Source organism: Mustela nivalis (assembly GCF_964662115.1).
Source record: "Mustela nivalis genome assembly, chromosome: 13".
NCBI lineage: Eukaryota > Metazoa > Chordata > Mammalia > Carnivora > Mustelidae > Mustela > Mustela nivalis.
The window spans coordinates 40860051-40885557 of NC_139032.1; the positions used below are offsets into that span (position 1 = coordinate 40860051).

Sequence of the window (25507 nt, forward strand, 5' to 3'; positions counted from 1 at the left end):
AAGTATTTGTGTGGTTCCAACTCTAAACTGCTTTTTTTTTTTTCCCCCTTCTTCAAACACCTCCACAACTTGCCCAGTAACCAGAAGAGAGGAACAGCCTTCTAAGAGTGAGGCCCTCAAGACATTTCCAGGCTGCCTGGACAAAGGCTTGGAATGACTACAATAGTGAACCATCCTGTCTTGGACCTGAATCTAGATTGATGACCTAATACATCTTTTCCAACTCTGACTGCCATGGTTTTATGAGCATCGAGAACTGGGCGTCTGCCACTTTCAACAAGTACAGATTCTTCAGAGCTCGAACGTCTGCAGAAACTTAAGTGTCCCCCAAAGAACAGAGATCGCACAGTGTCCCAGGGCTCCGGGGTGCTGCCTCTAGCTTTTACGCATGACAACGGAACTCCTCTTCGGCAGGGAAATTCTTAAAGGAGAGGAAGTGTGCCCGTTACTCACCCCTGTTATATTGGTTGAAGAACTCTGAGTCAGAGCGGGGCAGATCTCTGGGAAGCTAATTAAGCTTAGTTTAAGGCCCTGTCCTTTCCAGGGGCCCCTTCAGAATGCGGTACCTAATTTTGTACTTGTAATTTTGCATTCTTTGCAACGAACAGGCCCTTTAATTGTATAAGCGGTAGTTCCCCTGCCACCATCACTGCCACCGTAGGAATCGGCCCCAGAGCTAGGTGACTTGCACCAAATCTTAGTTTGGTGAAAGTGCAAAAATTAAACAAACTCTTCTTCATTTTTGTGACACTCCCTCCACCCCACCTTGGGCAAGTCGCAGTTAAAGAGGAGACCTCTTCGAGTGCCAGTCCTCAGACGGCCTGTCAACGACAGCAGTGGTTCAAAAACTGACTGCGTTTTTAATTTATCCTCCTTAGCTCCTCTTTAAAAGAACATTTCGTTGTGGGCTAATTATTACAAAGGCCTGTAGACTCTAAAGGCAGAAGAATTTCCATGAGTGACCTCCCTTTGGTTAAGCAGCATCTCCATTCCAATTTCAGCTAAGTTTTGTTTTCCAGCAAAGTTAATGGGTTTGGACTAACCTTCTACACTTTTGTAACAGGGCTCTCAAGGGACCAAGCTACAGCAACATTTATTTTTTCTGATTACAAAAGTAATGACATATCTATATAAATATATATACACACATATATAAATAGCTTGAAACATTATAGCATTGAAAGTGAAAATCTTCCATAATCCCACACAGCTGAGAAAACCAGTTAACATTTTTTTCAAGGCATATATTAAAAATTTCATTTATTATTTAAAAAAAATGGGATTATACTTCAGCTTTGAAGCATGCTGTTTTCCACCTAGCAATATGTCTCAGACATCTTTCTATGCCAGTCTGAAAAAAGTGAGCCTCTTTTTAATCTTCTTTTTAATTGTTCCACGGTATGGTCCTGTATGGCCAAACCATACTATCTCTAACCAATTGCCTGTTAATGCACACTTGGGTTCTTTCCAGTTTTCCCTGTACCAAATATTCTTGCAAACATCATTTTACTCTTACATCTTTGAGCCGTTGTACGAGTATTTCTCTATGATGAATTCCCAGAAGGTGAATTATTATTGGGTCAAAGGGTATGAGCATTTCATTTTTAATAGCTATTGCCAAATTGCCCTCCAATAATTTTATACCGATTTACACCTTCACCCACACTGTGAGAAGGAGCCTGTTTCCCCACCCCACCCCCCCTTAGCAACACTAAAACCATGCAATTTAGGGATGTCTGATGTGAGTTAGAAGTTAAGAGGTTCAGCCTGTGGAGGTTTTTTTGCCTTTGTGAAAAGCTAACAAAGACATCAAAAGTCTCCCCCTTTCCCTGATGAACCCCCTGCTCTGAGTGAGCCGATACCCAGACAGACATCCAGTTAATGTGAGAGGTAAAAATGCTAATACCTAATGCTTATTTTTTGGCTGGATTTTAGCTGTTTTGTTTTTAGCTGGATTTTTCAGAGATAATTTGTTGTTGAGTGCATAAACAAATGTGTTATAGAATACTTAATAACTTAATTATTCAGGAAATGGATATCGGTCCTGACCTCAGCACTGCAGTTTTAACGTAAGCAACATATTTAATCGTAGAGCGCCAGTATGTTTACATCTGAAACAGTCCTTGATTTCATCTTTATGTTTATTGGTGCAGAGCAATTTGAAAAAGCTATTTTTTAAAGACATGGGAAAGGGGCTTAGTCGGTCCTATGAAAGAAGAGCAAGGTTTGCCAATATCCAGGTTTTAGGAACTTGTTTTGGAGATTACTATGGTTTACATCCCCAGAATTAGGATCAACGAGCATTAGAGCAGGTTGGGGGGGGGGTCTTTAGGGGTTATCCAGCCAAAAGATTTTGAAACCCTGCTCCGCAAAGCCTGGGGGTTGCTTCAGGGAAACAGAAGAGGTTGGTGGAAGAGGAAAGCAGATGACGGCTAAAGATTCATGGTATACCAATCCTAATTGCACCACAAGTGCCCTGCTTTGATCAACGTCATGTGGTGGGTCATATATTATGTCATCTGGAGCAAGTTGATCTTTTATTTTCCTCTTCTGTAAAACAGACACAGTAACAGTGCCTATTTAAGAGTAGTGAAGATTAAATTAAGTAATATTATACACATGTAGCTCTTAGCCCAGTGCCTGGCACATGCCAAGGACCCAATAAATGTTTGTTAATGTATTAGTTAAGATTTTCCTTTGAAAAAGGATTCTGTTGCTTACCTCTCAAAACCACCCATTTACTTTTGCATCTATACAATAAGGCGATTTGTTTCAGATGGAGTGGTTTTAGATTTGATTGATTTCCTGCTTCTCAACCCAATGATCTTACTACCCTCAGATCCCAGGACCCTTCCACTTTGCTGGAGATGCTGGGGGCTCTGAGGATAACTGGCCTCCAAGACACCAGGTGGCGCTATTTGCCACCCAGCTGGCCAACATCAAGGCTCCTCTATCTGTCTTGCTCTTTCTTGGTTTGTGAAAGAAATATGACCTTGTGAAGAAAAGTTTTCTTTGCCCTGTGGGCGAAGTTGTCTACAGGGTTCACCCTGAGAATCAAACATGAAAGTTGCAAACTCTTAGGCAGCTTTCCTAGGGGCCATCTTTTCCATGATTAGGAGGACAGTTGAAAGGAGTTCAGAAATGGGCCCTCAAACCTTCTAAAACGGACTGCATTTTCTATTGTTGGCCAGACACTTTTAAAAGGAAGAACTCATCCAACAAACATACACCCTTATCAATCCTTTTTTTAGGAAAGCTTGTCTTTGTGTAGGGGAAGTTTTCAAGTTCTCCTAATGAATCACAGACGTGAGGCGGGACGGGGAGAACTTCAAGCATTTTCCTTTTTGAATATGTCTAACATGAGACCAAAAACCAGGGAGCGAGTGTATCTGTGTATCTCTTCTGCCCAAGAACTCTTTCCATGCCAGTCACTGCTGCCGTCTGAGAGCCAGACGTGGGCTGGGGGAGGGGTCTCTCTGTGTCAGGGCCATTCAGGGTCTGTGGTAGACTTAGCAGCAAGTAGACGTAAAAGCTGTAGAATTAAGAGTTGAAAACAGTGTTTAATGAAACCCCTCCCACCAGACGCTCTTGATCAAAGTCTATCCTTGCACTAAGACAATTGATCTACAGTTGCATACATAAAATTTTGGCAACACTCTGTCCTCATGGCTTTCAACAGAGGCTTTAGACCTCTGAGACTGGGCATTGTCCCAGAATTGAGATCCAGTTGCATTACGCATACCAGAAGACACACCACCACAGCCGAGGCCCGTGCAACCACTTTCTTTTAACCTCGCGTCTGTGAAAAATTACTTTCCAAAAGAATAAGTGAAACCTGATGTCTTCTCCGGGTGGTTATTCTTGCGCCTATGAAGTCAATAAAACTCTCCAGATTTATTAGACAGCCCTGCTGTGGAAGACAAGACCACTTCCTATTCCCTAGCAGAAACGTGTGCCTTTCCTTTCTGTAACCTTCTGACCACAGATTTTCATTTTGCTCATTTCTTTTCTTTTTCTCAGAAAACTGGTCAGAATCCTATAAGATAAGTGGCTTGGCCTGCACTAACATCCCCATTTCTGGCCTCCAGGAGGGACAAAATGAGCATAGTTCAGGCTCTTCTACCATTTCTTGTTTACCTCCCATTTTCAAGTAGCCCTTTTTTCTTTAGGCCAGAAGTAGCAGAGTTTGGATGTCTCTCCTGCCACCACACTAAGCATGAAATGCAGAACCTACCAACAAATTATACTCCTGTGAGAGCCCACTAACCAGCGGGTGATGACAATGGGATTCGGTTCTATTAATTACAACAATATTTATTGAGCTCCTACTATATACACTGGGGCTTCCCTGGATATGAAGATGCAAAGATATGGAGGATGATGTTGCCTTCTTTCAAGGGGGAAGTCAACACTTACTGAGTGAAACTCTGAGTGGGACAGATTCGGAAATAAACAGAATGTTGTGGGATACAAAAACTAGAAAATAGAATGATTTCTCAGAGAGGATGACTCTCGGACTCTGTGTTTAAAGATGATTAGGAGGTTATCAGATGAACCTGGAGAAGGGCAACCCCAGCAGAGGGACCAGCAAGCACAGAGAATCAGAGGTGTGGACTAACACAGATTTGGGACCTAAGAAGTTGTGTGCATTGAATGAAGGCCAAAAGGTTGTAAGTAACCTGTGCTCTTACATGAATGTGGGTATATTTTTTGGCGATGGGGATCTACTAGATGGGTTAGAGGCTTGGAGAACTTGTGGTAGCATAAGCAACCAGGTGGGGGACAAGTGGCCGAGTGCTATCTTGGGAGGCGTGAAGACAACCTAAACCCGGCCAGTGTGGTCAAAAGGCAGTCAAATGCTCTGCCACTGAGCTATACCCCCATAGTATGGTCAAAATGAGGAGGGTGATTCAGAGTGAGAGCAAAGAGAAGATATAGAAAGGAGGTGGAGTTACAAAGATTCTCACCCCAGAAAGACTTCTATGCAGTTGTATTCCATTATTTAAGAGTGCAAATTACCTCCGAAATGCTTTTAATTGTAAGTTATTGACTCACTAGTTCTTTTTATTCCTACCCATTTCCGGAAATGGTCTGCGGAAGGAACCAATTCTGTACCTAGAGTCAGGTCCATCCTGAGTGACTGTGGGGCCTGTGGCCAATCTACGAGTTGCTGAAGAGCATTTGTAGAACATTATCCCTGGTTCAGACATTCTGCATATCATGGTAAGATATTTATACCAGTGGAATCTTCACTAGTTTCAGTTTTGATTATCCTCGTGTTAATGTCCCATATATCTTAACTGGCACTTCCTTGGATGATAACTTCTAGTTTACTTACTTATATTTTCAGGCATTAAGGGAGAAGGCGCTCTTGCCTACATCACTCATCTGACAAAGGAAAAATGAAGTGTGGCATCTGGGGAATCAGAGAACTCTTCGTTTGTTCCCCGTGAACTTGGGCAAGGGGCCTAAGCTTAGTTTCTCCAATTGCATAAAGGAACGACATCAATATCTACCTCATAGTTTTGGTGTAAGAATAAATGAGCTAATGACGAGAAAGGACTTGGCACTTAGAAAGTGATAAGTTCATAGTATTCTCTAAGTATCATGCATCACGCTGATTGCTAGAGGGTAGTGTCTCATTGCAGTCTTCAAGTTTTTTCAAAAAAGATCATTTAAACTCTTTTTTATTTTTGAGGGTAGCGTTTAATCATTATATTCCCATTCCGCATAATAGGGTCTGCCTCAAAGCACATAAAGTGTCTTGCTAGGAAGGACTGAATAATAATTTGTTCAAAGTCAAACATCTAAAAAATAACATGATCAGGACTCAGATATGTGTCTGCCTGATTCTGAGCCCAGTGCATCTTTAACCATCTCCCAAGTTTGTTGTTTTTTTCTTTTTTCCCAAAAGAAAATATTGTGGAAGCAGAATATAGTGCTATTCCGTGTTTTCTTTCATTATTAGCTTTCGAATTATTTAACTATCGTAAGCAGGTGTTCTCAGTGTAAGTAGTTTCCGTCCCTATGATTTAAAGCTCGTTTTCAGAGTATTTCTACATGGGTCAAGCTCTTGGCTGATCATCGTCCTTCTTGAGCCTCAGTTCCAGTTTTAATGCTTTCTTGGTGAGGTTCACCTATTAGAGTCCTCTATTTTTTTTTAAAACACATAAAACTTTATTGAGTGTTGAAAATCTCATATGAGATCAGAGTCCTCTGAAGGCATTTCAGCTTTAATAGCTCCAAGCTCCTCCTCATCAACCAGCCCCCCATTTCTCCCTTCTCCCACCTACCCTCCGAAAGCCCTGCGTCCCCCTAGATCCTGATAGATGGCATTTTTTTTTAAGATTTATTTATTTATTTGACAGACAGAGATCACAAGTAGGCAGAGAGGCAGACAGAGAAGAGGAGGAAGCAGGCTCCCTGCTGAGCAGAGAGCCCGATGTGGGGCTCGATCCCAGGATCCTGGGATCATGACCTGAGCTGAAGGCAGAGGCTTTAACCCACTGAGCCACCCAGGCGCCCCAGATGGCATTTTTTATCCATGCAGACACATTAAAGGTTTTGTGTTCAGTCTTCCCTCTTTCCATTTTCCTTATTGAACTGGTCACCATGCGTTATTGTTTCTTCCTCAAACAAACACGGGTTCAAATCTGGCTTTTCCTTTTTGTCCCAGCTGCTACTCTCAATCAGTGCTTCACCATCCTTGGCCTGAGGAGTTTGGAGCACTTCCGAATTGACCTTCTTATCTTCAGCCCCTTCCCTCACCAGCCTTTTGAAGGCAAAATTATCTTCCTATGACACCAAGCAGATCAGACACTCTCTTGACCTAAGACCTCTGGCCGTGCTCCTTCACCTTCGGTGTCCACGTCTCTGCTCCCTCCTATGTAACTGTGTATTTAAAACCAAGCCCAGTCAGATTTTCCTGCCACTCTCCGCATGTGTCTTTGGCTTTAGCTGGACTGTACGTACCACTCCTGATTCTCCCAAACACCCAACACACTTTAGTAGGACTTTGTGCCTCTCTTCCAGGTGCTTCTTCTGCCTCCTTTTCCTCCTTTTCGCCCTTAGAAATTCCTGCTCATTCCACAAGTCTCAACCAACATCACATACCAGGTGAAGCCCCCTCCACCTCTCTGTGCGACTCAAAGAAAATTCATGGCTCCCCTTCTGCTTGTATCATAGCACTCCCGTCACTTCTATTTTAGAAGTTTATTTAGTTCTTTAGTATCAATGGTCCATGGAGTCTCAAGGTCAAGGGCTACTTAATTCATTGATATAACTGCAATCCCAACACAAAAATAGTTCCTTTCTTTTCTTTTCCTCTCTTTCTTTTCTTAAAGATTTATTTATTTGGGGGCCCTTGGGTGGCTCAGTCTCTTAAGTATCTGCCTTCGGCTTAGGTCATGATCCCAGGGTCCTGGGATGGAGCCCTTTCAACCTCCCTGCTCAGTGGGGGGCTCTGCTTCTCCCTCTTCCCCTGCCCCTGCTCCTGCTATCTCTCTCACACACATACTCTCATGCATGTGAGCTTTCTCTCTCTAATAAATAAATAAAATCTTAAATCTTCTAAAGAAAGATGTATTTATTTATTAGAGAGAGACAGAGAGTGTACGTGTGTGGGGCAGGGAGGGATAGAAGCAGAGAATCTTCAAGTGGACTCTCCGCTCAGTGTGGAGCCCACTATGGCGCTCGATCTCACCACCCATAAGATCATGACCTGAACAGAAATCAAGATTCTGATACTTAACCAACTGAGCCACCCAGGTGCCCCAAGTTTTTTTCTACTTAAGGAACAAGAACACGTAGCTTTTTTGAAAAATAAGTGGGCAAATTAAAGCAGTAGAAGAGAGGTAAATCATGTAGAACTTACAACAATATTGGATGTTGGGGAATTCTGGTCTAGCCTGTAGCCAATCCTGAACAAATGTGAGTTAATCTATGGACAAATCTGTTTTTGGTTTTTGTTTTGTTTTTTGTTTTTTTTTTTTTTTGTTTTTTGCTTTTATGGTTTTGGTTTGTTTTTGAGGTTCTCTATTCTTTTTATTAAGTATTTCTTAAATTTTAACTCCAGTATAGTTAACATACAATATTATATTAGTTTCAGGTGCACGATAGAGTGATGTCACTCTTCTGTACATATCTCCATGCTCATCATGATAAATGTATGAACCAATGTATTTTACAAATACTTGACGTCACTCTGGGCACAATCCTGTTTAATAACAAAGGTAAAGAACAGGTGTGAAGAAAGAGCAGATTGGTCTCAGGACCATGTGGAACTAGAGATCCATTAAATTTAGATGACCCCTACCAGTGGAATTTCTTCAGACCTTGATGTTTTCTCACTCTGCCTGGGGCCACCCTCGCCATGGAGATGCTTTCAAACCCTGCTTGGAGTTCTGTCAATGCCTTTGTTTAAAAAGCGATTTCCAAGCCGCCAGAGGACCAACCTTTTCTTGCAGTTGGGCAAGGCTGTTATCTCTGGAACTTCTGCCCTTGTTTCTGTCTTTAGGTGTTAGCTTTGGAGGGACTCCCCTTCATTTTGCTATTGCCAGGAGCTAACACTAACAGAAATGACTGTAATCCTAACATATCAATGCCTCTACTTAATGCGGTTTACAGATCTCTCCTGAAGGTACTCCATGGTGCATAGAACCTGTTTCAAAGAAAGTCAGCTCTCACTGGAGGGGAAGTCAGGGGTTCTAGATTCTAGTTCTGACCCTGCCACTAGATCACTTGCGTGACCTGGGGGTGTGGGTGAGTCACTCCAACGCCAGTCCTCTCCTCCGTCTCAGGAATGGGAAGGGTTGCAAATTTGCAGCACCTAGGCCAGATGGGAACCACAAAAGCATGCTGTTTACCCCTTACAGTGTTTGAATGAGGTGACACTTTCTTTGGAAGATTTTATATAAGGACACAGGGTTTTATTTTCTCTTAAGAAATCAGAAGATCTCGCTACATGGGTCTCATGTTTCTACTCAATTTCTGCCCCTTTAACAGAGCATGGGCTCTCCTGGGTCCCAATGACCTTATCAAGTTCATTTGCCCTTTCGTCTGTCCTACACAGAGGTAAAAATACCAGTTGCTATTTGTCATTGTGCTTGTACTCAAATATTGAAAATATTTCACTACTAAGGCCTGGGGGCTGACCTATCAGAATGGACACCTTTGTGCTAGAACGACATCCTGGGGGTGACTTGCTCTTCCCAGCTTCTGGATCATGGGAAGATCTGAGTTCCTGGAGAAAGGGCAGATGCCCAGTGAAGGTGCATCACTCAGTGGCCTGAGAGCACCCCGAGACCTCAATCGGTAAGGATAGTCCTAGCCTCAGGTGCACAGCAACTAAACATCAGCTCTGCTCGGACGGTGGTTTCCTCCCAGTAGAGAGATCTATTCCTGCACCCATGTCTCTTACTGCAAACAAGAAAATGAATGAAAACTAGAGAGAAAAGGCAGAACGATTGTTCTTCCCCTCAGTTGCTCTGTTCGTTGACCCACTGGAGACTATGGCATCTGAGTCTGAGGCCCCGGTCCTAACCAATCTGTAAACCCTTTTCCAGTCTAAGCACAAGGAGCCTCTCATTTTATCCATTTCATAAATGGAGTGAAAATTCTGCAAATCATCTTGGAGAATTTTGCAAATCATTGTACGGAATTTATATAAGGGCTAAAACACTGTGTGAAATAATAAATCACCGATAAATTATCTCCATTTTATAATCGGGTTTTTCAATTTTAAAAGCACTCTGATGTTCTTTTTTTTTTTTTTCCTTTTTTAATTTAGCTATGGCTATTTTTCAAATGGAATTAATGACCAAAAGCTAGCCCCATTCTCTAATTACAGTAAGAGACACTAGACAGGAGTTGTTCCAGACACTGACCCATCTTGGCTCAGGGAGAAGCTCTGGGCAGTTTTCCTATGAGCTGGCTTAGTACCTGGGGCCAGGAAACATCTGTTTTAACATGGAGTCCAGCGGGTGCTCTGTTTAATTATAAAATGGCCTTGCAGTGTCCCTCTGAGTTGGCTGACCTTAGCTTCTCAAGCTATCCTACCAAGCAAAATGAAATTCTCCATGTTCCACTAACCGAATGTCCAATCCCAGTGTTGAAATGCCTGGAGGAGAGCGAAAAAGTTAGAACTTTGCCCTCTGGGAAGGTGTGGGGAAAGACAAAACAAAGAAACGCTTCCTACAAGTAACTGAGAAGCTTAGATAGGCCTGGGTGTCGCTTGTATAGGGAAAGGGGGAGCTGATTCAGGAATGACTCACACTCGGAGAATGAGCTGTTTATATAATACTTCCTCCTCTTCACTCCAGGGATCCTGTTTGGAAGGTCAGGGGCAATGACAATGGAGAAGCAAAGAGAAACCTGGAGAAGAGTGGAGGAATGCTGGAACACGGAAAGACTCACTCACCTTGAAGAAGAGGACACACACTGGTGTGATGAGTTCCTGTAATCAGTTATGGCTCAGGACTTAGAGTTTATTCTTAGAACAGGTACGCTTGGGATTTCTTCACGATGGCATGAATCTGTTATTTAATTATTATGAGAACTTACCTTCCCAAATCTTCTATGTTAATGGGAAAAGAGCCCATTGTCAGCAGCGTCTGCTTAGGAACATCTTTTGTCTTGGAGCTTGTTGTAATCACTTCCAGACCGGTGGTATATTTATGATTTACATAATGTTACAAAGGAAGAAGTCTTAAGGATTTTTCTTTCTCTAAATCTTTGTGAATTATTATTTTAGACTCATTGCCAGATTTTTGTTAAAGGGGGAAGTTGATGAACTTTTAAACATGTCATTACATGCCCCGAAATAGCAACTCTTTGTTCTTACAAAGATTTTTGTGGGAATTTAAAGGACTGTGTGTGTATGTGTGTATGTGTGTGCATATGTGTGTGTGCGTGTGTTTAGAAACAGGTAGGAAAGGAAATAGGCAAAAAGGAACACTTGAGGTTCACTGATAAAGTTAAATACATATTTTGTTTTTCTGTTAGAACAAAAGTTGGCAGATTTGGTGGAATCTACCTAACATTTGGTGTGGGTTTAGGAAGCAGGCTCTACATTCATTTCCAATCATGTTTCAATAATTAGGGGTAGCAACAAAAGGGTTAAGCCCTAAAGCAAGGAAATATCTCTAAGTCAGAAAACAAAGGGAAACTTGCATATTTCTGAAGATGACATCGGATAGTCCTGTGAATTTCAAGCAATTATGCGATATTATGATTCCCACTGAGTACGCATTAGTTGGAATACTGATCTTTTTATTTCTCCATGTCCCGGGGTTGTACACTGAAAGAGCCCTGTTCAACTTTGCATGTCAGAATTTTGAAGGAAAAATTATAGTAAAATATGTTTAAAACAGTGGGGCCTTATGTGAGTGAACACAACATTTCCCAAGGCTTTCAAAAATCCTTTTGTTAAAAATATGGTTTTTATTTTGTTTCTTTTTTTTCTTTCTTTCTTTAATTTTTTTTTTTTTTTCCTTTTACTCAGGCTTTTACCTCCCCTCCTTCCTGGAGGAAAGAAGAAACAAGTTTCAAAGGATATACATAACACAGCCTACATCTAGGGCCTGGGGACTTAAAATGGGTTTGTTTTAAAATAAGACACCCCACATGGAAAATAAACAAGTGAGAAAAGTTCATCTGTGTATATAACTTCAGTTCCAACAACTATGGTGACAGTCACAGTGTCTGAGTAAGTGTCCCCTAGAGTCATCTTGTGAGCAAAATGATTATTAATTGAGGTTTCTGTGAGTCTAAAGACGGTTGTTCACAAAGGGTAGGAATTTTGCTAGCGTGAGGAACTAAAGACGGAGCCCCTGGGTTGTTCTAAGATAAAATGTCTTTTTCAAATTGAATTAATTGAAAACAAAACAAAACAAAAAACAGGCACAGCGAGGTGCCAGGATTAGGAATGATGATGAATGAATGTCCATTTCATTTCATCCTGTGATAGCCTTTCTTCCAAAGAAGAGAAGTAATTGGTTTGATCAGTTAGGAATTGCATTTAGCTGTCAGTGATAGACACTTAAGGTCAATGGGTTATTTTTAACAGAAAAGAAATCCTACCTCTGGCTATCTGGGGCTCATATGGTGACTCTTCAAAGTCATCGGGGACCCAGGCTCTTTCTAGATCTCTATTCTTCCCTCCTTAGGCCATGACGTCCTTCTAGTCATTAAATGTTCTCTCCAAGCATGAAAGAGGAAAGGGGAGGGCAAAAGGGATGCCCTCTTAGCTTAGTTAACTCCTTTAGAGAGCTTCCCCTGAAATGCCTCAAAAAAATTTCACTTATAATTTATTAGCCTGACTTTTGTCACAGGGCCACACCCAGCTGCAAGGGAGCCTGGAAGGTGTGGTCTCTTAGGAGGAAAACAATCCTGGCCCCAAATGAACTCAGGGTTCTGTAACCAGTAATAAGGGAAGGTCAGGTATTGGGTGGGAAATCAAGTCTCTGTCATACTCCTATAAAACGTCTGTAATGCCAATGCATTGTCCAAGGCTTATGGATTGCTTCTGTTTGAATCATGCGGTATTTAAGACACTAGTTTAAGGACATAGTTTTGCATTGCATTGTCTCAAAGCATATGGCCAAAATAAATACTTTTGCCCATCATTGATCCTTTCCTCCACTATTTGCATAGTTTAATCTTGGAAGTGTTTGTGTTCATAACTAACGAGCAGAAAATTTCACATCCTCTTGAAATTCCAAATTAGGCAAGTGCCATTTCTTGTCTAGAAGTTATATTTATAAATGGTTATATATTCCGCAATCTTTTTCTTTTCCACACTGTGGTTGGAGCTTAAACTTCCTTCATTGTAAAAAAAAAAAAAAAAAGGACATTTTAGAAAACCTGTGGGTTCATAATTAGAGAAAAGAAAGAAACTAACAAAGAGTATAAAGTATGTAGAGTGCATAGAGTAGGGCCAACTTGCGAGCCCCTCCCCCTGCCAGAGTGACCACTTGGACTTCACTTGAATTTCTTCACTTTCCTTACTTATGCTGCTTAAAATTCTACCAATTAAAGATTCACTTCCGTTCTCAGCCATCCCTTCTAAAAAGTCACTTTTTTTTTTTTTTTTTTTTTTTTTTTTTTTTTTTTTAAGATGTGAAGTTATGAGTCAAGCAGAAATCGGTGCAATAACTTTAATCGGATTGCTTTCCTACTGGCTAGGATACAGTCACACTGAACGGGAAGTATGTATTTTTCTCCTCACTTCATTGGAGAAAGAAACATACTCATGGCAAACAATTCAATGTGAGCAAAAAGAGGTACTGTGTAAATAAGTCTCTATTCCCCACTCCCCCCATCCTCTCTACCCTTTTACCCCCAAATCCAAGATCCTTTCCCTTCCTAATGCCAACAGTGAGGAGACATTTCTTATGGGTATTACCCAGAGATATATGTAGGTATTAACACACATACACACAGTGTCAAAGTATAAAAATAATTTTGTTCTAACCAAATAGTCATATATCGTATGCATTTTTTAAAATGCATTTTTTTTTAAAAAAAGTTAAAGTATCATTGAAGAATTAAAAAAAATAAGCACACACACCTGCTACATTAGAGAAAGAAAGATTCCTTGTTAAACAGGAGTTCTAGTGTGTGTAGGGGGGGAGTTCTATATTTTTGGAGTGGAGATATTTCACTTCCATATATTTTTAAAAGATTTTATTTATTGATTTGGGAGAGAGAGTGAGAGAAAGAGCATAAGCAGGAAGAGAGGCAGAGGGAGAAGGAGAAGCAGATTCCCTGTTGAGCTGGGAGCCCGATGTGGGGCTTGATCCCAGGACTCTGGGGTCCTGACCCAAGCGGAAGACAGACATTTAACTGACTGAGCCAGCAGGTGTCCCCACTTCAATATTTTCTTGTGAGGACAGCAGTGGCCTGGAGTCTGTGAAGGAAAACCTTAAGGAAATGGTGAAGGGTCGACCTGGGGCTCTAATGCCCATGAAGGACATTGCCCCTACAGAAGGTAATGTTCCAAGTCCCTAACAACTAAGTGGACAACACATCCAGATTTCTGAAAGAACAGCCTGTACTTACGCCGGTTGTCCTGGCAGTTTCTAAGAGCTCCCTCTTTTATTCTTGAAATGGTCCCAGTTTGGATGACAAATTATGTGATCACCTCAGTAATAGCTAACTGACCAATTAACAAGGTAGGATCAGCTGCAAAGTTGAAAAAAACAGTCTAAACGCCTAGAGAGTGAGGATTTGACTGGTTGGGACCCTGGTGCAGTAACTTATGAGCCATATGACCTGGGTAAATTATTTAGCTACTACTTGTCTCAATTTCCTCAGCTGTCTAAAGGGAAGACTAGCTGCCTCCAGGTGGTATTATAAACATTTGATTAAGTAATACATGTGAGAAGCTCATCCCAATGGCTGGTTCATATGTAGGACTCCACGTGCATAGTTTTTCTATTACTTATTATTTTCACGATGTCCCCCCCACCTTCATCCTTACACTGTATAAAACTCCACTGATTGAGATTGATTTAGGTCAACCGTCATCATGTTCTATAAATGGATCATGGTATAGCCATTCATGAAGAAAAATTAGGTGAGTCAACTGGAGGGACCCACCATCCTCACCCACTCCCAGCCCTTACGGAAGAGAGGATCAGAGTGTAGTTTGAAAATACAGAAGTTTGATAAGTTCTTTATAGAATTTTGGATACTAGCCCTTTATCTGACTCAACACCCAAAGAACAAAGAATCCAATCAAGAAATGGGCAGAAGACATGAACAGACATTTCGGCAAAGAAGACATCCAGGGGGTCAACAGACACATGAAAAAAAGCTCCACATCACTCGGTATCATGGAAATATGAATCAAAACCACAGTGAGATACCACCTCACACCAGTCAGAATGGCTATAATTAACAAGTCAAGAAACAACAGGTGTTGGCCATGATGCAGAGAAAGGGGAACCCTCCTACACTACAGGTGGGAATGCAAGCTGGTGCAGCCACTCTGGAAAACAGTATGTATGTTCCTCAAAAAGTTGAAAATAGAGCTACCCTATGACCCAGCAATTGCACTACTGGGTATTTACCCCAAAGATACAAATGCAGAGATCCGAAGGGGCATGTGCACCCAAATGTTTATAGCAGCAATGTCCACAATAGCCAAACTATGGAAAGAACCTAGATGTTCATCAACAGATGAATGGATAAAGAAGATATATACAATGGAATACTATGCAGCCCCCAAATCTTGCCATTTGCAATGACGTGGATGGAACTAGAAGGTATTATGCTAAGCGAAATGAGTTAATTGGAGAAAAATATTTATCAGATGATCTCACTGATACGAAGAGTTTGAGAAACAAGACAGAGGCTCATAGGGGAAGGGAGGGAAAAATGAAACAAGATGAAACCAGAGAAGGAGACCGAGCATAAGAGACTCTTAATCTCAGGAAACAAACTGAGGGTTGCTGGAGGGGAGGGAGTGGGAGGAAAGGGGTGGCTGGGTGATGGACATTGGGGAGGGTATGTGTTATGGTGAGTGCTGTGAACTGTGTAAGTCTGATGATTCACAGAAACAAATAATACAGTATACGTTAATTTAACAAAAAGAAAAAGAAAAAGAAAACACAGTAGTACTTTGCACATCTGAGTTGTTTCAATTCTGGCGTTGATATAAACATTTAAAAGATCTCAACAACACTAGAGAAGAAAGCAAGTGTATCATCTAGCAAAGGTGAAACGCATTTGATATGCCGGGGAGACACTTTCTTTCCTTTTTTTTTTTTTTTTTTTAAGAGAGGGAGGGAGGTAAGGGTGGCGTGGAGGAGCAGAGGGAGAGGGAGAGAGAGAATCTTGAGCTGTTCCACAACCAGTGTGGAGACTGACCTCACCACTGACCTCACCACCATTCTTCTGAGTGGAAATTAAGAGTCTGAGGCTCAAGGGACTAAACCAGCCAGGCACCCCCTGGAGAGACACTCTCATGGGCTTTTTTACTATATAAGCAGAGTATTAATCTACAGATAATGGAGCTACTTCAAAGAGTGTTTCAGGAAAACTTACAACCAATCATATCTCAGTACGTCCTACCATTGTGTGTAACTTTCCATACATTTATTATTTTCCCAAAGAGTGCACCTTAATGGCTCTCCCTCTGGCAGAGGCCACATCTCAAACAATGAATGACAACTGTTTGTTTTCACACCTGGGGACTTCTGAGGTCTTTTAGGGAAGGATAAAGGAACCTGGCCTCCGAGTAGGAGTGGAGGGGGAGGACAGAGTGATTGAAAGAGCAAAAGCAGGTATTTTCCCTTCATATTCATTTTCTTAAAATTGAATTAGGTTTCTATGAAAAGGCGTTTTGTAGAATAACAACCTCTTTATGGTTTCACCAGCTGAGACATAAAAGGCCATTTGTGGTGTGCTGTAAGTTCTGAACTGCAAGAGAAAATTTCCTGCTTACTGGTTATTTTCATGATAATAAGAATAATGTTTGTAAATAACTTGACCCATTTAACCAAGAATCCTAAAGTCTGCCTGTCACCATAGTATATCATCACTGTGACTCTGGGTGAGAGGGTTGCCCAGAGCTTGATTTATTTTCACATTACAAAATCCCCTTCTCATCCTTCATAGGTAGTTAAAAAAAATTTTTTTTAAAGATTTTATTTATTTATTTGACAGAGAGAAATTACAAGTACACTGAGAGGCAGGCAGAGAGAGAGAGAAGGAAGCAGGCTCCCTGCTGAGCAGAGAGCCCGATGTGGGACTCGATCCCAGGACCCTGAGATCATGACCTGAGCCGAAGGCAGCGGCCCAACCCACTGAGCCACCCAGGCGCCCAGTTAAAAAATTTTTAAAGCATCATTTGACCTTTTGAAAACAGAACATTGGAATACTTCTGGCTTCTGCCATTACTTCTTATCCAAATAATGTATAATTTTCTAAGTATATTTGAAATAATGGACTCAATCCAATAACTAGATTTACCTCTGAGCTATAGACCAATGGAAAATTTTGGATGGCACACAACACCATGGGAAGGTCCATTTTACATAGCTCTAGAATGCTTCTGGGTCTGTAACCTAGGGAAGCCCAGAAGAAGCAAGGGACAGTTAGTTTAATCATACTCATTAGGATTGCACAGGGGGTTGTGGAAGGTGAATTGAGAGCTTGAAGACTAAAACAAGGTACAAAAAAACAGAAACAAAACCAAAACAAATCAGGAAGGAGTTGTCGGCTAATACACCACTTATTGCCCCCCCGTAACCTGGTGATGTAAATAGAAAAATGTATCAAGGCGGGTCAGAACCAAGGGGTAATGTCTTCATTGACTTTGAGCCAATTCTGAAGTTAGCTACAAGGGTAAACAAGAAAGCTGAGTAATCCTGACAGTGTTAAGACCGCTGTGCCCTACGTGGGAGATGATAGACTGAGTTCTTCCTGAGCAAGGCATCTCCGCCGGACCACCGATGCCTTGAACCATGTGCTAGAACACGGAGTCATTACAGTACACATGGTCCCATCTCTGGGGCTGGGGGAGGGTGCTGTATGCTCGGTTTGGTGCTTTTAAGACGTCACCTCTAATCCACACAATCACACCCAGAGGAGGCCTTTCCTCCTCTCCAGAGGAGGAATCTGAGTAATTTGCACAGAGCCACACAGCCAGAAGCAGAGGAGTGGGGATTCGAACCCAAGTCGGGGAAGTGGGGGCTCTTCCACTATCCCACCTTGTCCTTTCCCACATCACCCTGGTCCTGCCACTCTGGGGTTCCTGTTCCCGAACCCCAGTTGTCTTCACTGTGACCATCTGATTTCCCTCGCTGCAGATTATTAAAGTACCTGCCAAATGAAACCCTGGGTCTCGATGACTGGCTGGTTTAACGTTCCCTAACAGAACAGGTGTTACTGCCTTCCTGGCCACGTCCAGCTAACCCGTAAATTTTGTTTCTGTTCCTCTTTTTCAAGGCCATGTCTTTGCTTTCCCCTATTTTATTCCTTGCCCACAGCTTCTACCTGTTTTTCTTTAAAACAAGAACAAAAACAAAACCCATAGGCCTTAGCCCATAACCCTCAGTTCCAACCAGTCTTCATGACTAAAACTCCCTTATGAGCAAGTGGTTATCACATCCATGCTGCAGGGGAGAGTGCTGAAACCAGCACCGTCTACAGAACATTCTACAGCGGTGACAGCATTCCGCGATTGGCTCTGGCTCACGAAGTGGCCGCTGGATTTGTGGCTGATGTGATTGCAAAACTGAATTTTAAATTTGGTTGAACTTGAATTTGAATTTAAGCAGCCACGTGTAGCTAGTGACTATATAGGAAGGTTGGAAGATCTGTATTACTGAAGATCTGGGGATCTCTGGAAACCCCCAGAAGCCCAGACTCAACATGGGCCAGGCCTGGGGCTTGCCCCTTCCTCTGGCAAGGGCTACGTCACTCGTGGGAGGACCCAAGAATCCAGAGTCACATATAAGAATAAAGATCTGGGTAGGCCTAGAGCTGGCCATGGGAATGGGAGTTAGAAGCAGGCCTGGAAGTAGTCCGAATTATCTGAGGGATAGAAGATGAGGACAAATTACAGAAGGAAACATTCAGGACAAAACCTTGAGCTTTACACTCATTAGCTGTGTGATCTTGGGCACTCAGGAGCCCCTCAGTAAGGAGATGTCTAGGACAATCATTCTGGGAAGCCTTTTCTATGGCACAGCAATTCTACTTCGAGGTGTGAATCTTCAAATCGCTCTTGCAAAAGTGTATCAGCTTACATGTGCAAGAAAGTTCATGGCAGAGCTGCGGGTTGGAGCCCCCAAATGGAACTCACCTGAGTGTCTCTCAATGGGGTAATAGAAAATGACGACATATTCAGTCAGTGGAATATTGCCTAGCAACAAAAGTGATCACAGTAAATGCATGGCAACTGCAACACTGGAGAAAAGCATCAAAAAGAGAAATCCAGAAAAGGAAAAGCAAGAAGGAAAACTTAGAGATCAGAAAAGGTCTGGCATATGGCACAGCCCTGGTGATACTACCATCTCTCTCCCTCCCTTCCTTCCTTCTTGCTTTCCCTTCCTCCTTTATTTTTAAGATTTTATTAATTTATGTGACAGAGAGAGAGCACAAGCGGGGGGAATAGCTGGCAGAGAAAGAGGGAGAAGCAGCCTCCCCACTGAGCAAGGAGCCCAATCAATGTAGGACCCGATACCAGGATCCTGAGATTATGACCTGAGCAAAAGGCAGACGCCTAACCGACTGAGCCACCCAAGCACCCACTACCGTGTCTTGAATACCACCTTTTTCTTTGGGCTGGGAACAAGGAAGCTTCCCAACAGCATGAGACAACTTGGAAATGAGTAGCTCAGAGATGTTAGCTTAGCCTGAGGCTCCACAGAACAGTGTTGAGTTCTTACAAGGGTATTACTTGGCAAGAGGAAGATGCCAAAACTGGAAAACAAAAGGTAACAGGCTCACGCCAACTTTGGAACTCTTAACAGCAGTTTAACAAAGAGAGCCTGGTAGCAAATTCATTGAGAAATATCTGTAATTGATCATATACGGGAAGTTTAACGGCTTAGGAAATTTGTTTACCAGTTTACCCATTGAGTAGATATTGACTTACTCTCAAATAAAGCTCCTTTCACGAAGGGCTCGATTCTGAAACACAAGTGGATCCTAACATACCATTGATTACCCTTTTGGTGCCCAGAATGGGTGGATCTGTTTGCCTTCCAGGTTGAGAGGAAGGAGGTATTCCAGAATTAATAATTCAAATAGGGCTGTTGCACCAGGAGAGGAGAGAAGAGTGTCAGAGGCAGTGTTAAGAGCCTGGGAAGGCTGCCAGCACGGTTTGCATGATAAGGGTGGATAAAAACATAAAGAGAAATATGATCCAGTGGTTGGTCTGTTTCCTTTTCATTTTTAAGGGTGGTTTACTTTAAAACAAAATTGTGCCATGTTCAAGTTACTATAAGAACACAGCTGATTACTGATTGTTTTTAAAAGCAGAGTTTCTGCAAGCGGCATGCTGACAATCAGAGAATTTGATGTTTCTGCCTTTATTTTATTTTATTTTATTTTATTTTCAGCACCTTTCATGATGGCAGGGGGTGTACCCTGAAGATTTACACCGGGCCATCTCCTCTCTGGCCACCTTGCAGAGTACCACCTATAATGCCATATCTGAAGCCCATTAAAATTTACAAATTAAAAGCCAGTGGGAAAGAACATAATCTTGGCAACTGCCTCTTGGGAAATCTTACAACTGCAAGAGCGCCATGGAAGAGTGCTTTAAATACCATTGTGGTTCATCCAATCTCCGCACAATTGTATAGGAGGGCATCTGGCCAAGGCCTTGCAGGGAAGAGGCCGGGGTGCCCGAGCCCGTGATTGGCTGGGGGGGCCGTGATGCTAAGCGAGCCACTTAGCCCACTTTTGCTTCATGAGGAGCACGCCACATGCTTCTTTGCACATTCTTTTAAATCCTCGTGTAGTTGGCATTTGGAAAAATATCGGCTGCAACCAGACCTCGCAATCTTGATGACAGCTCTTGAAATCCCATCTTTCTCACAGCAACATCTCCTGTCAGCTCCCCACCCCTGTCACCAGAGAGCCTTCCCCACCCAAGTTGTGCTCCAAATAGAAAGAATTTCAGATGTACATGTTTGGCTGCCTCCTCCAGAGGCCTCGACAAAAATCCAGGTGGTAAATAGCCTGAGAGAAGTGCCGCTGGTAAAATTAGTTCAGATATTTCGCAGAAAACAAACCTGACACCACCATGACACTTGATAGCTCGGCCTCAGCAGTTCCGAACCTTTCCAAACCCTCTTGCCTGCAAAGCCCAAATGTCTTGTTTTCAATTGAAAACTATTTTTTTTCCTTTTCAAAACCAACCCTTACAACCTCCTCCTCTCAAAAAAAACAAACCAAAACCAAACCAACCCCCCCCCCCCAACAACAACAGCAAACAAACAAACAAAAAAACCATATGGTTATAGGCAGGATGTTCTGACCAGGAATTTTACATTACAAACGACTCCATTGAAGGTTAATATCCAAGGTCAGGTGTTATTAATATCTATTTGAATTTTGTTCGTCTGGTCTATGATATCATCTGAGTCACCTCATTGATTTATAACATGTTAATCCCAGACCATCATTCATTTTCCTGAAATTCTGTTCAGGGCTTGGTGGCAGACCCTCTCTTTAATACCCTTTTTGGTCTTCTCTGACCGGTAGCTTTGCAGTCCTTGCTTTTATCACCTTCCCACAGGTCACACTAGACCTGGTGTCCAATCACTTGACTGATTTTTCACTGTGTCTCCTTTTCCTGTACCTACATCTTACTATAGAAAAAAATATATACCCTTCTCTTGAGAAGTGTTTCATGCTATTTCTCTGCCTGAAGCCAGTGCTCCACCCTGGTTTCCAGGTAAACAGCCTCTGTAAGTACACGGGCCTGCTAGCATGTCTGTCACATATGAGACGGTGTTTGCAATTTAGCTGAAAGTCTTGGGCTCAAACCCCTGGTGGGAATTAACAATCCTCAGGATTTACACTGTGTTTGCTACGCCAAGGGCTGAGGGCTTGGATGGATTCTCTAGCTAACGTTCATGGCAAACTTATGGGGGACATGTCATTATTTTACCTACTCAGCAAGTAAGGAAACGGGGTTCAGAGAAGTTTAGGGGACTTACCCAAGGTCAGCCAGGGATAAGTGGCAAACTTGGGACCCAAACCCTTGGTCTCTCTATTTCCAAAGCTTGTGGATATCATTACTTTCTAACTGCCTTCCTTCCTCTAATAATTATGCTAATAATTAGTGCCCCATCATTATACATGATACAGTTATTATACCAAAGTCGGCGGGGAGGTCTTTGCAAAACATATATTAACACTAAAATTATATCAGCATCTGGCATACTCATATACATTTTTTTTCTTGTACCTCTAAAAATAAAATCAACTTTTGAAACCATTGGAAAAGTAGCATATGCTAATATAGAAAGTTCCTAATTAGAAGGGAGGAGAAAACCACCCCTCACCAGTATTTCTAGCGATTCAAAGACTACCACAGTTAAAATTTTGAAACTTCTTGCTATTTTTCTACACATAATTTATATATTTATTATCTTCTGTATATATACATTTGCATCGCTACATGGGGCCAGAAACCCAGTATGATCTTGATAAACATACTGAAGCATAAGACAAAATCTAGTCAATCACTATTAATCTCAGTGATTAAGTTATTGAATAGATAATATAAATACTTGTTCAAAATTTCAAATATAGAGAATGATACATAATAAAAAGCTCTTACTCATAAAGTCAGTACCCTTAGTCTTGACTCATAAAAATAGCTTGCTGTCCAGTGTTTGAAGGCCCAAGCTCCCAAGTGTCCTTCTTGGGAGTACATGCCTGGATAAGCATATGTCAGTTACTGAAATTCTGGACCCAAGAGAATAGCGTTCAGAGAGAAAATTTTCTCCTAGCAAACATCCAACTTCTGAGTTTCTGCCTTCTGCCCTAGAATTCCAGATCTTTGGCTAAGTCAGAGACACTCCCAAAGGGCCATACCTTATTCTACAGACCTCAAGAAGCAATCCCAATCCCGTATGCCACAACAATTCCCACATTATTAGACATGCACCCACGGAGGAAGGGGAGAGGGTAGTTTTATTATGCATCCTCATCGCATAACACACAGGACTCTACTGGGAACGCAATTAGCCTTATTATTTCTCTTTACAACATACCAGTGCGTGAAGTTCAATAACATGGATGCTAGTACTTCCATCTTCGTACATTTGCTAGAATGTTTAGACAAACTACCAACACAGGGAAAGCAGTGTTAGAGACCCAAAATGAAGGTTTTCAAGAGAAGAGAGTCTCAACATCTCTTCCATGGGATATTAGTTTCTTGAGATGTTGTTGGGCATTGTACAGGAAAGGGAGATCCCACAGACTAATAGGTTTAGAAAATTTTAAGAGGAAAAAAAAAAAAGAAAATTGGCCACAGAATACTTTTTAAGGAAGAGGGTTCCATACAGCACAGTTTGGGAAGTGGTGTGGGATTTTGGCAGCTTAACTAGAAGAAGCAGGTTGAGATGACATCTGTAAGCTTGGGTTCAGATCTGTGCTCTTTTTGAGCTCACTGCATCACTAGAATGGTAGACCTGGGGACACCATCCAGTACTGTATGACCATGAACCTCAAGTTTCTTCATTTGAAGCATAAATTAGGAAGCAAACATTTTTACAAAAAATGACCCTAAAAATAAAAGGTAAGCTATAGACTGGAGCAAAATATTTGCAAATGCATAGAGCCAACACAATATTAATATCCAGAACACGGGTAATCATGGCAAATCAGTAAGAAGGAGAAATGAACAATGCCATGGAGAAACAAGCAAAGGATAGAAACAGGCACCTCATAAGCCATTAACATATGCCAACAAATATATTGAAAGACTCCCTGATTGATCAGGAAAATGCAAATGAAAACAAAGTATCATTTCCCATCTCTCGACTGGCAGAAAATTTTCAAGTCCAGCAAGGTGGGCATGTAGATTGGTACAATTATTTTGGAGAATAATGTAGCAGTAATGGTAGAGTAAAACGTGTACCTGTTTCACAGTGGGGGCAGGGGGCTCAACCCCACAACTCTGAGATCAATCAGGGCATCCACTTGTAGGTACATTTCTTGGGGCAGTGTTTCCCAATCTCTTTCCCATCGTGACACACATAGAGAATGATAATTCACACAACTCATTGGCATAGCCCGAGGAGACCGCTGCCAGCAGAAGCTGCCCCATCTTGAGGGCTGTATTCACCCCAGTTCCCCCATACCTTTCCTGAGGCCTGAGAGGTTCCACATCCTCTACACAACTGAGAGAGACACTGCTGGTAGGAAAGCTTCACCTTGGAGAACACTGCTGTCTGTGTGTTCAAGGAGATAGGTCTAGAAATGTCCACAGTAGAATTTTTATGATACCAAGAAATGAAGCAAAATGGAAACAACTTTCACACCTCTCAGTAGGGGAAGTCAATAAATTCCCATACACTTCCGCAAGGGAATATCATAGAGCAGGAGAATTAATGAACTTGGATAAAGGGCTGAGTTGCAAAACCGTAATGTTGAGCAAAAGGGAAGCACGAAAGAATACATTTACTATAGTATAATATATGCTTGGAAAATTTTAAAACAAACAAAACCATATGTACCTACATACCTATTAGGTAAAGATATGAAAACATGGGTGGGCAGAACATCACCACCTTCAGGGAGGCAAGTGTCTCTGGAAACAGAGGAAAAGCACTACGATTTGGTGGTGGGCGAAGGACTCAAGATATCTGAGTCCCTGTTTCTTAAAAAGCAAAAGTAAATGAAACCAATGTTGCTATAAGTTATGTGTTTAATCTAGGTAGTGAACACACTGGTTCCTAATACATTTTCACTATACTTTTGGTGCATTTGAAATATTTGGTAATTAAAAAAAAATCTAGATTGATGGTTTCAAGCTTGGGTGCATATTAAAATTATGGAGGTGTTTAAAGCTTTTTCCATGCCCTGGCTGTCCCACAGACCAATTAATTCAGAAACTTAGGAGGGAGGGTCTGGGCATCAGTATTGTCAAAAGGTTTTCCCAGTGATTCTAACATGCCACCCAGAGTTGAGAAGCACTGAACCTGATGATCTCAAAAGTTTCTTTCCAATGGTATCCTCTATCTCTAAAAATCTCAATTGCACAGTTTCCTCATACGGTTTCATGTGAACAAAACTGTGGGCCAAGCCAGGCTCTGTCCATATTCGCTAAGAACTTTCCTTCTATCAAAACTAGTTATATTCTCCTGTGCTCAGGCTTCTTTTGTTTTCTAGAACCACATGTTACTCCTCCCCTGTTCAAGTCCACCTCTCCCCCTTTCTCCTCCCACCTTTCGGAGTCCATCCGAACAGGCAATTCATCCAAGCACCACAAACAGGCTCTGAGTCATTCATATGCATTGCTTTTGAACATATTAAATAGATCCATATGCTTATCTACAGTAAGATATAGGTTTTTCCTTCAGAAAATAGAATACAAAAAAAAAATCATTCCAATGTGTATACTTTAAAAATTTTAAGCAGGCATCTAAAATGAAGCAGAAATTAAAAGTAACTTGGACCAGAATTTTGAACATTAAAACATTACAGCAAATTGGTAAAACACAAACCAAATATATAGATGTCTACTTTATATCCAAAAAAGTTACCCTTTCCCTGCCGCATACACGTAGACAGCCCTCATAATGGGCTCCACTTCAATCAGAGTTGGATCACAAGTAGAACGGTAACGAATGTGGCCTTTTCCAGCATTTCTACCCCTAAAGACTCTTTATTATCCTCTCCAACTTCAAAAATTCCAATGAAGTCATCATCAGCCAATCTGAGCTTCCAGTGCTCTGAAATAACTGATGTATCCAGCCATATTGAGTTGATACAGAATCAAAGAAATGTGACATTCGCCTTAGCCTGGGCAGTT

The 25507-nt window shown here is 41.7% G+C and overlaps 1 protein-coding gene and 1 long non-coding RNA gene across 12 annotated transcripts in view; one reads left to right on the forward strand and one right to left on the reverse strand.

The window, feature by feature from the left end:
* LOC309846225 overlaps positions 1-11649 on the forward strand; it is a 56231-nt gene extending 44582 nt beyond the window's left edge. For 3 of the 5 annotated variants that reach the window (XR_014301795.1, XR_014301796.1, XR_014301797.1), the window contains 3 exons: positions 78-4670; positions 5101-5223; positions 10320-11649. This is a non-coding gene — a long non-coding RNA (uncharacterized lncRNA). The remainder of the gene's footprint in view (positions 1-77; positions 4671-5100; positions 5224-10319) is intronic. The other 2 variants (XR_014301798.1, XR_014301799.1) reach the window with 2 other exon arrangements.
* Positions 1-25507, reverse strand: part of NFIB (nuclear factor I B) — a 439139-nt gene that overhangs the window by 278625 nt on the left and 135007 nt on the right. The gene's annotated exons all lie outside the window — the stretch shown is intronic.